The sequence below is a fragment of the Cannabis sativa genome, chromosome 5, assembly GCF_029168945.1.
Source record: "Cannabis sativa cultivar Pink pepper isolate KNU-18-1 chromosome 5, ASM2916894v1, whole genome shotgun sequence".
Classification (NCBI taxonomy): domain Eukaryota; kingdom Viridiplantae; phylum Streptophyta; class Magnoliopsida; order Rosales; family Cannabaceae; genus Cannabis; species Cannabis sativa.
This window is the reverse complement of record NC_083605.1, coordinates 65,547,960-65,557,411: the sequence shown is the minus strand read 5'-3', so window position 1 is coordinate 65,557,411 and position 9,452 is coordinate 65,547,960. Positions and strand designations below refer to the sequence as shown.

General features: G+C 35.0%; 2 non-coding genes across 2 annotated transcripts; one reads left to right on the top strand and one right to left on the bottom strand.

The window, feature by feature from the left end:
* Positions 1-203: 203 nt before the first annotated feature.
* On the bottom strand, positions 204-309 carry LOC115718283 (U6 spliceosomal RNA). Its single transcript, XR_004011865.1, has one exon. It is a non-coding gene; the product is annotated as a U6 spliceosomal RNA (small nuclear RNA).
* Positions 310-1,370: 1,061 nt separating this feature from the next.
* LOC133038627 (U6 spliceosomal RNA) lies at positions 1,371-1,476 on the top strand. Its single transcript, XR_009688127.1, has one exon. It is a non-coding gene; the product is annotated as a U6 spliceosomal RNA (small nuclear RNA).
* Positions 1,477-9,452: the final 7,976 nt, after the last annotated feature.

The window sequence follows — 9,452 nt, the reverse complement described above, 5'->3', positions numbered from 1 at the left end:
ATCAATCCATTTAAGCTCTCTTCAACTGTGCAGTCCCATACCTACACAGTCTCAGAATCATTACACTTGACCTTCCCCAGGCGGTGTGGGATTGCACAGCTTACCCGGTATTTCCCCTTACGGATCACGGGACTACTGACTGTCACAATCACCCCCCCCTTACGGGGTCCGACGTCCTCGTCGACCACACTTCCGGCTGGGTCAAGGCTCTGATACCATTTCTCGATTTGTGCGTGTCATCCTTGCGCAGGGGCCATGCTAATCTTCTCTGTATCGTTCCAATTTTATCGGATGTCCCCGCTTCAAGCCTCCATTAGGTCCTTACACCCACGGAATAATGACTCTTATACACGAGTACGTCACTGTGGCTACTTCATGGACCGATGACTGACCCTACAGACCAACACGAGTGTTTTTAGCGTGCTTTGTCCTCACTCACACGCTTCCTGGGAAAACTTCCCAGGAGCTCACCCATCCTGAAATTGCCCCAGGTCAAGCACGCCTAACTATGGAGTTCTTTCGAGATGGGCTACCGAAAAATAAGATGCACCTTGTTGACATAGGTAGTACCAATCAATCCATTGAAGCTCTCTTTAACTGTGTAGTCCCATACCTACAAAGTCTCAGAATCATCTCACTTGACCTTCCCCAGGCGATGTGGGATTGCACAGCTTACCTGCAATCCCACACCGCCTGGGGAAGGTCAAGTGGGATGATTCTGAGACTTTGTAGGTATGGGACTACACAGTTAAAGAGAGCTTAAATGGATTGATTGGTACTGTTGGAAGTCATTTTACCAGGAACTTAGATCTACTCACAAGTATGTTGATTTAACAACCTAAATATGAACTTCTAAAACGATAGTAAATTAAACAAATAAGAGTATCAGAAATCTTACATTGGGTGCAGCGGAATATATGTCTCCTCCCACTCAGATCTCTAACCCTTGATTCCTTTCTGTAGCAGAGTATAATCAAGATCTGAGCCCGATAGTCCTTCTTTGTTGTTTCTGAATTCTACACATCGCCTGGGGAAGGTCAAGTGAGATGATTCTGAGACTTTGTAGGTATGGGACTACACAGTTAAAGAGAGCTTAAATGGATTGATTGGTACTACCTATGTCAACAAGGTGCCTCTTATTTTTCGGTAGCCCATCTCGAAAGAACTCCATAGTTAAGCGTGCTTGACCTGGGGCGATTTCAGGATGGGTGACCTCCTGGGAAGTTTTCCCAGGAGGCGTGTGAGTGAGGACAAAGCACGCTGAAAACACTCGTGTTGGTCTGTAGGGTCAGTCATCAGTCCATGAAGTAGCCAGAGTGACGTACTCGTGTATAAGAGTCATTATTCCGTGGGTGTAAGGACCTAATGGAGGCTTGAAGCGGGGACATCCGATAAAATTGGAACGATACAGAGAAGATTAGCATGGCCCGTGCGCAAGGATGACACGCACAAATCGAGAAATGGTATCAGAGCCTTGACCCAGCCGGAAGTGTGGTCGACGAGGACGTCGGACCCCGTAAGGGGGGTGATTGTGACAGTCAGTAGTCCCGTGATCCGTAAGGGGAAATACCGGGTAAGCTGTGCAATCCCACACCGTCTGGGGAAGGTCAAGTGTGATGATTCTGAGACTGTGTAGGTATGGGACTGCATAGTTGAAGAGAGCTTAAATGGATTGATTGGTACTACCTATATTAACAAGGTGCATCTTGTTTTTCGGTAGCCCATCTCGAAAGAACTCCACAGTTAAGCGTGCTTGGCTTGGGGTAATTTAAGGATGGGTGACCTCCTGGGAAGTTTTCCCAAGAAGCGTGCGAGTGAGGACAAAGCATGCTGGAAATACTCGTGTTGGTCTATAGGGTCAGTCGTCAGTCCATGAAGCAGCCAGAGTGACGTACTCGTGTATAAGAGCCCTTTATTCCGTGGCTGTAAGGACCCAATGGAGGCTTGAAGCGGGGGGCATTACAAATGGTATCAGAGCCTTGACCCAGCCGGAAGTGTGGTCGACGAGGAAGTCGGACCCCGTAAGGGGGGGTGATTGTGACAGTCAGTAGTCCTGTGATCCGTAAGGGGAATTACCGGGTAAGCTGTGCAATCCCACACCGCCTGGGGAAGGTCAAGTGGGATGATTCTGAGACTTTGTAGGTGTGGGACTACACAGTTAAAGAGAACTTAAATGGATTGATTGGTACTACCTATGTCAACAAGGTGCATCTTATTTTTCGGTAGCCCATCTCGAAAGAACTCCATAGTTAAGCGTGCTTGACCTGGGGCAATTTCAGGATGGGTGACCTCCTGGAAAGTTTTCCCAGGAAGCGTGTGAGTGAGGACAAAGCATGCTGAAAACACTCGTGTTGGTCTGTAGGCTCAGTCATCAGTCCATGAAGTAGCCAGAGTGACGTACTCGTGTATAAGAGTCATTATTCCGTGGGTGTAAGGACTTAATGGAGGCTTGAAGCGGGGACGTTACAGATTCTTTTCGGAAACTTATTTTAAGTAAAAATATTACATTTTAGTTTCAACAAATTAATTATGAAAAGAAGGAAGGCAAGTTTTTGTCTAGAGCGGGAAAAGAAGTCCTTGTTAAAACTGTACTGCAATCTTTACCCACCTATGCCATGAGTGTCTTTCTTCTCCCATTGGAAGTAAGCAGAGAAATAGAGCGAATGATGACAAAGTTCTGGTGGCAAACATCGAAAAGTTCACATAAAGGTATTCATTGGATGGCTTGGGACAAGTTATCTAAGAACAAGAAAGGGGGCGGTCTTGGTTTTCGGGATTTGCGAGATTTTAATTTGGCAATGTTAGGAAAACAAGGATGGAGATTAGTGTCTAGACCCGACTCTCTAGCTTCAAGAGTGTTTAAAGCTAGATACTATAATGGTGGTTCTTTCCTCACTGCCCAGCTCGGTTCAAACCCAAGCTTCGTATGGCGAAGCATTTTGGAGGCTCAAGACTTGGTTCGAAGTGGCACGAGATGGTGTGTGGGTAATGGTCACGCTATACCTGTGTTGGGAGAGCCTTGGTTACCAGATACATCTAACCCCCATGTGGTTTCAACTCACCCGTCCCTTGCTAATGCCATTGTGGCGAACCTTATGTCAATGGAGAATGGGGGTTGGGATGATGAAATTATTGAAGATCTTTTCGATGTCAGGGACCAGCAACTAATAAAGAGTATTCCTCTTCAAGCTCCCACGGCTTTGGACCATCTTTGTTGGACTTTGGAGACATCTGGGATTTACTCTGTGAAGAGTGCGTATAACTTTTTGCAAAAGGAGAAAGGTTACTGGTATGATGATCTAACTTCAAATTTCTGGAATAAATTGTGGAGTTTGAAAGTCCCTCCGAAGATATCGAACCTGCTGTGGCGTGCCTGTACTGAATGTCTTCCCACCCTTGTTCAGCTTCGGATTAAGAGGGTGGTAAGCAGCGTCCTCTGTCCACTGTGCCAGGCCGAAGAAGAAACCACAATGCACTGCCTTGTGACTTGCACGGTGGTTCAGGAATGCTGGAATCGTGTGGGAATTGGTACCACGACTACACCAGCAACGTCTTTTCTGCAATGGTGCAGCAGTAACTTTCAAGTGTTGAGTGGAGATCAACGTTGTACGGTAGCAGCGGTCTGTTGGGCAATCTGGGGAGCCCGAAATAATCTTGTGTGGCAGAAAAAAGCCTTTAATCTTATAAACGTGGTCGCGTTTGCAACAAAGTACCTTGAACAATGGAAGAATGCTCGAAACTCCAATTTGGATACGTCTCGGTCTGAGGTTCAGTTCGGCGACGGTAATGAGCATTGGACACCTCCAACCGGTAGTAGTTTCAAGGTTAATGTAGATGCGGCTTTGTTCGATGGTGGACACAAGTATGGTATAGGAATGGTGGCTCGAGACCGAAATGGCTTTCTCGTGGAAGCCCGTACTGTCTTCTCTCACGGCTTGGTTGATCCCCCCCTTGCAGAAGCCATAGGTCTGAAGGAAGCGCTCAGTTGGATTAAGGAAAGGCAATGGCAAAATGTTTTATTGGAATCCGACTGCCTTGGTGCTATCCAAGCTATTCGTAGCTCTTTAAAAATGCTTTCTTTGTTTGGATTAGTTATTTATGATTGTAAGAATTTGATTAACTCTATTGGTAATGTTTCTGTTTCTTTTGTGAAACGATCTGCTAATGTAGTGGCCCATCACTTTGCGAAGGCTGCTATGTTATTCCCTGATCGTCGATTCAGCTTGGAGGATGTTCCAACTGATTTGCTACCTTGTTTGGTAGCTGAAGTTATTGGTTAATAAAATATTTGATCATTCAAAAAAAAAAAAAAAATTATGAAAAGAAAAATTCGAGAAAAAAAATCATGTTCCATTGGAAGAACATTGTTAATGTATGTTAAAGAAACAATGCTTATGTAATAATAAATAAATAAATAATTTAAATTCTTTTAAAATAATAATAAAAATATAAATAAATATATAAGTAACTTTTTAGTGAAATCTCTACATATAAAATCTTTCAATAAAATTAAATAAAATAAGAGCAAAAAAAAAATACAAAAACATCTAATTTTATATTTTTTAACTTGCTATCAATAATTAAAATTTTGAAGACATAAATTATTGTGACTTTATTGGGTTCCGTGACTTTTTTTTATATTTGTAAAGTTTTTTTTTTTTTTTGACATCAAGATATTTGATTCAATACATTAAGTTATACAATAATTATCTTGTACTTTTAAAAGTCATCCTTATCAATGGTTAGAAAAATATCACTATGCTATAAGGATAAAATAAGGGTACCTACCATAAATTTTTTCTATAAATATATATATATATACTAGTAAAAACTTACGTGCGAGGCACGTATACTAAATTTTATGCTAAGTATTTTTTATTATATTAAAAGGTAATACACTTAAAAATGTTTATCTCATCTTGGTTCAACCCAATTTTATGTTGTTCCCATAGGATTGTGTGTTAGATATGAGCTTAGAAGAATAGTATTCGTTAGAATGGGTGCCAGCAATGGCTATGGCCGATGTGAGTTTTATCTTCTGGGAAAAATCTAGCTACTCCGACATTACAATTACACCTAGCCTTTCAAAATGAGCATCATCAAAAATTCAAGGATTATAAATTGAAAAGGATATCTTGTTACTTTTGGTGTGCCCAACAAACTCTCTAACGGATGACATTATATTTCGCATATCCCAAAGCTGTTTAAAAGTAAAGCAATATAGCAAGGGAATAGAAGACTTACTCAAATAAATAATTACTTGAACAACAAAGGATAACTCGCTAATAGAACACTGAATATTACACCCAAATAAACAAAAAGTGAGGAATCGCAGCAGAGAGGCCATGAATCACGGCATAGAAGATGAGGCAATAATTCAATAGCAATATAGAGTTTGAGGGTTTGAGATTTAGAAAAAGAAATTATAAATGATTATCCTAAATAATCACGATTGGTTGCTCATCCTTTTGGGGTTAGTTATTTTATTAAGAATTTTCAGAGATTGTGTTTCCGGTTAGGTTTATACGATTAAAATTTAAAAGTAATATTAATGTATTTAAAAATTAATATTAAAATACATCTTCATAAAAAAAATTATTATTTTTGAATAGAAAATTATTTTTAAAAAAAGTTACCCATAAATTTCTCATAAACCCGATTAAAATTTAAAAGTAATATTAATTTATTTAAAAATTAATATTAAAATACATCTTAATAAAAAAAATATATTATTTTTGAATAGAAAATTATTTTTAAAAAAAGTTATCCGTGAATTTCTCATAAACGCAAGAATTCAGTTATATAGGCACACTTTATATAGAATAGATATATATATATATATATATATTATAGAGAGATAAAACAAGGGAACAAAAGGTGGTGGTGGTACTAGTGCTTAGGGCTGAACATTTTGAACGGGTTTGACCCGAACCCGAGCAACCCGCCCGAACCCGAACTAGTGAACCCGCAAAAAAAAATTTTTAAAAAAGTTTCGGGCGGGTTGGGTTCAACCCGGTACCCTTCGGGTGGGTTGGCGGGTTGAGATTTTAGGTGTACCGGGTTTCGGGTTGAACCCGCGAACCCGCCCGCGAACCCGGTTTATAAATATATTATATATATATTTCTTTTATTACTCTTTTTATATATATATATAATATGGACTTTAGATTTTTATGGACTATGGATATTGGATATGGATGTATTTTGAAATATTTTAGTTTTCACTTTTATCATGATTCATGAACATGAATATGAAGTTTGATTTGAATCTTTGATAAATAGGTTGTTTGTTTGTTGGTTGGATTGATTATGTATTTTTTTCTTCAATAATAGATACTATGAACAAATTGTTATATTATATATGCTTAATTTAATAAATAAAAAAATAAAAAAATAATTATTTGAATAAAAAATTAATTTTTTTTAAAGAGTTGACCGAGTTGACTGAGTTGACCGGGTCAACCCGCCAACCCGCTAAACCCGACCAACCGAAACCCGCCAACCCGTGACCCGCCAACCCGCCAACCCGCCAACCCATGCCCTATTCGGGTCCGGGTTCGGTTTCAATTTTTTGAACCCGAAACCCGTGAACCCGAAACCCGCCAACCCGAAACCCGGTAAACCCGCCCGATGTTCAGCCCTACTAGTGCTGCCCCTCATTATGCAAACAAAGAAGCAAAATAATAATAAGGATAATTAATAATAATAATAATAATAATTATCCACTAAAAAAATTTATGGTGATGATGATGATGATATATATTTGATCTACTATTCAACTTCCTATGAAAAACAAAACATTAGTAATGTGTATTAGAATTACTGTTCATAGCTTTTTGTGAGGCCATTGATGTTGCAGTTCTTTTTCAGATATTTTAAGCAGAGAATTTGAAATCTTAAGAAATTAAGGGATGCAAACATCTCATATATAAATGGGCTCCTTTATAGCCTAATTATTAGTATAAAAATACTTCAAAGATACAAAACACAAACTTTCAATTACTAAGTAAATAAAGACACTAACCTTTCAGTCAATTAGTAAAACTACAAACTTTCAATTAGTAATGATTAAAGACACAAATTTTGATTCAAAAAGTAAAATGCAAACTTTGAATTACTAACAAGAAATGCAAACTTTGAATTACTAAGTTAAAATGCAAATTTTAAATTACTAAGTACGAAAATACAAACTTTAAATTACTAAGGCCCTCTGGGGAAATAAATAAATATATAAATATATATATAAGGCAGAATTAAATGAATATATATACTATATAATTGTAGGATCAAAATACTTCTAACCATTGATTCTTTGAGCTTCAATCCCACATAAGTTTTGATTGCAAAGAAAATTAATTTATGTGGGTAATTGAGCTTCCAAGCTCTCTCTACTCTTTTTAGATGGATTTATTGTTTTTACAGAATGAGTGATGAGCTCGGGACCGAGACTCTATATTTATCTAGGTGAGACCTTCCATCAAAATCTCTACCACAATTGGAGAAATGAGTTAGGAATAGGATCATGGCCAATCTGTTTCCCATCTAAGCTGGCAATTTGCTAGTTAAGCTAATTCTTCTAACTGACTCCACTTGTTGATATATAGATGACTATGAACTTTGATTGCTTCTTTTACTTGTATCTAATTTAACTATTCTGTTAAACTATAGATATAACTAAATCGTATTTATTCAAAAACTAAGAGAGTATTTAACAAAAATTAATTATATTAACTAAGAGGATGATGATTAATTTATTCATTCCATAATAAAGACACAAAAGTAGAGATTGGTTAACTAAGAGCATTTCTAATGGAAATGTAAACAAATAGTGAAAAACTAAAATATATAGCTCATTTAGCAAAAAGTGTGTCAATGATTTGCCAAAAAGTAATATAAATTTGGCACCTAGCAAATTTTGTACAAAATTTAGCACGACATTTGCTATAATGTAAAATTTACACCACATTAAAGACACTACTTTTTCATTTACATTTATGTTATTTGTATTAGTTTATTAGTATATTTAACTATGACATTAAATTATGAAATATTTATATTATTTTTTTTTATTGTCTTACATATTAAAATAATGATAAAATTTATTAGTTTTATTTTTTTAATAAAATATTAATCAGATGAGAAATGCTAAGGACACTATATTGCACTCTCTTTTACACTCTCTTTATAATTGAGTGACATCACTGACATGTATAACTTGTTAAAGTATGTTTAAGTATAGTTACAATTATACTTTTTTTTTTTACTTTTTATTAATTTTTAAAATGTGTCATCTCATTTACTTGTTTATTTTTTTACTATTTTATTAATTTCTCATTGTTATACTAAATTATATGCACCACTATGTATTTTTCTTTTAATTTCTTTTTCATAATAAATATGTACTATTTTATGTTATAAAAAAACACCAACTTTTTTTTTTCAACAAATTTTACATTAGTTTTTTTTTTTTTTTTCATATTGTATATCATTCTTTAAATTATTTTTATTTATGTTCGTTATATATATATATATAAATAACAAAAGAGGAAAAATAAACTAAATATCATTATGCCTAATGGCAATAGCCAACACAAGAATTTCAGCACAAAAAATTATATTTGACCCCTAGACAAGATTATCATCTTCCAATCCTAAAAATATAAATAATGAACAACACCTCATTAGTTATTCTAGGAGAATGATGCATGGTAATATCAAAAAAATTATTAGATGATAATAATACTTCTCTAACAATGATAGCCTAAGTAAGAAGTACGAAGTATTGTAGCGTTTTATTTTTAAGAGTATGAATAATATTAACACAATTGGATTCCACAATCAAGCTCTTATTCTCCTAATAAAAAAACACATTAATATACATGTAAATAATTTCTAGTTTTACAATAATAAATTATTAAAAAACTCACAATTTCATAAAATAATAAAGTAGTAATTTTAATTAATTTTTAAAAATAATTTATAATTTTTTTTCAAGCTATTAGTTGTAATTATTATTTCCAATTTTATAAAAAATAAATATAATATTTTTTAAAAAAATAATTGTTAGAAACTTGCTATAAAAGGTTATTAGGTTGTTACCTTATTAAATTTTTTTATTACCCATTAACAAGTGTTCCATATATATATATACATATTTGATTAGAGAGAAATTTATGAAAAATTTAAGGGAATGTAAAAAAACCAAAAAAACACGATTTTTTTTTCAAAAGAATGATATGAAGCAAAAAAAAAAAAAAAATGGTGCAAAATTTATGAAAAGAATTTTTTTTTTTATTTCTTATAAAGTAAATAGCCAATATTTATTGTAAAAGAAATTTTAAAAAATAATTCATTGTGGTACATATTATCTATTGAAAAAATGAAATTTTAACAAACAAAAAAAATATAATTTAATTAAGTTTTTTTGTGGTCTGGAAAACAAACAAGCAAGT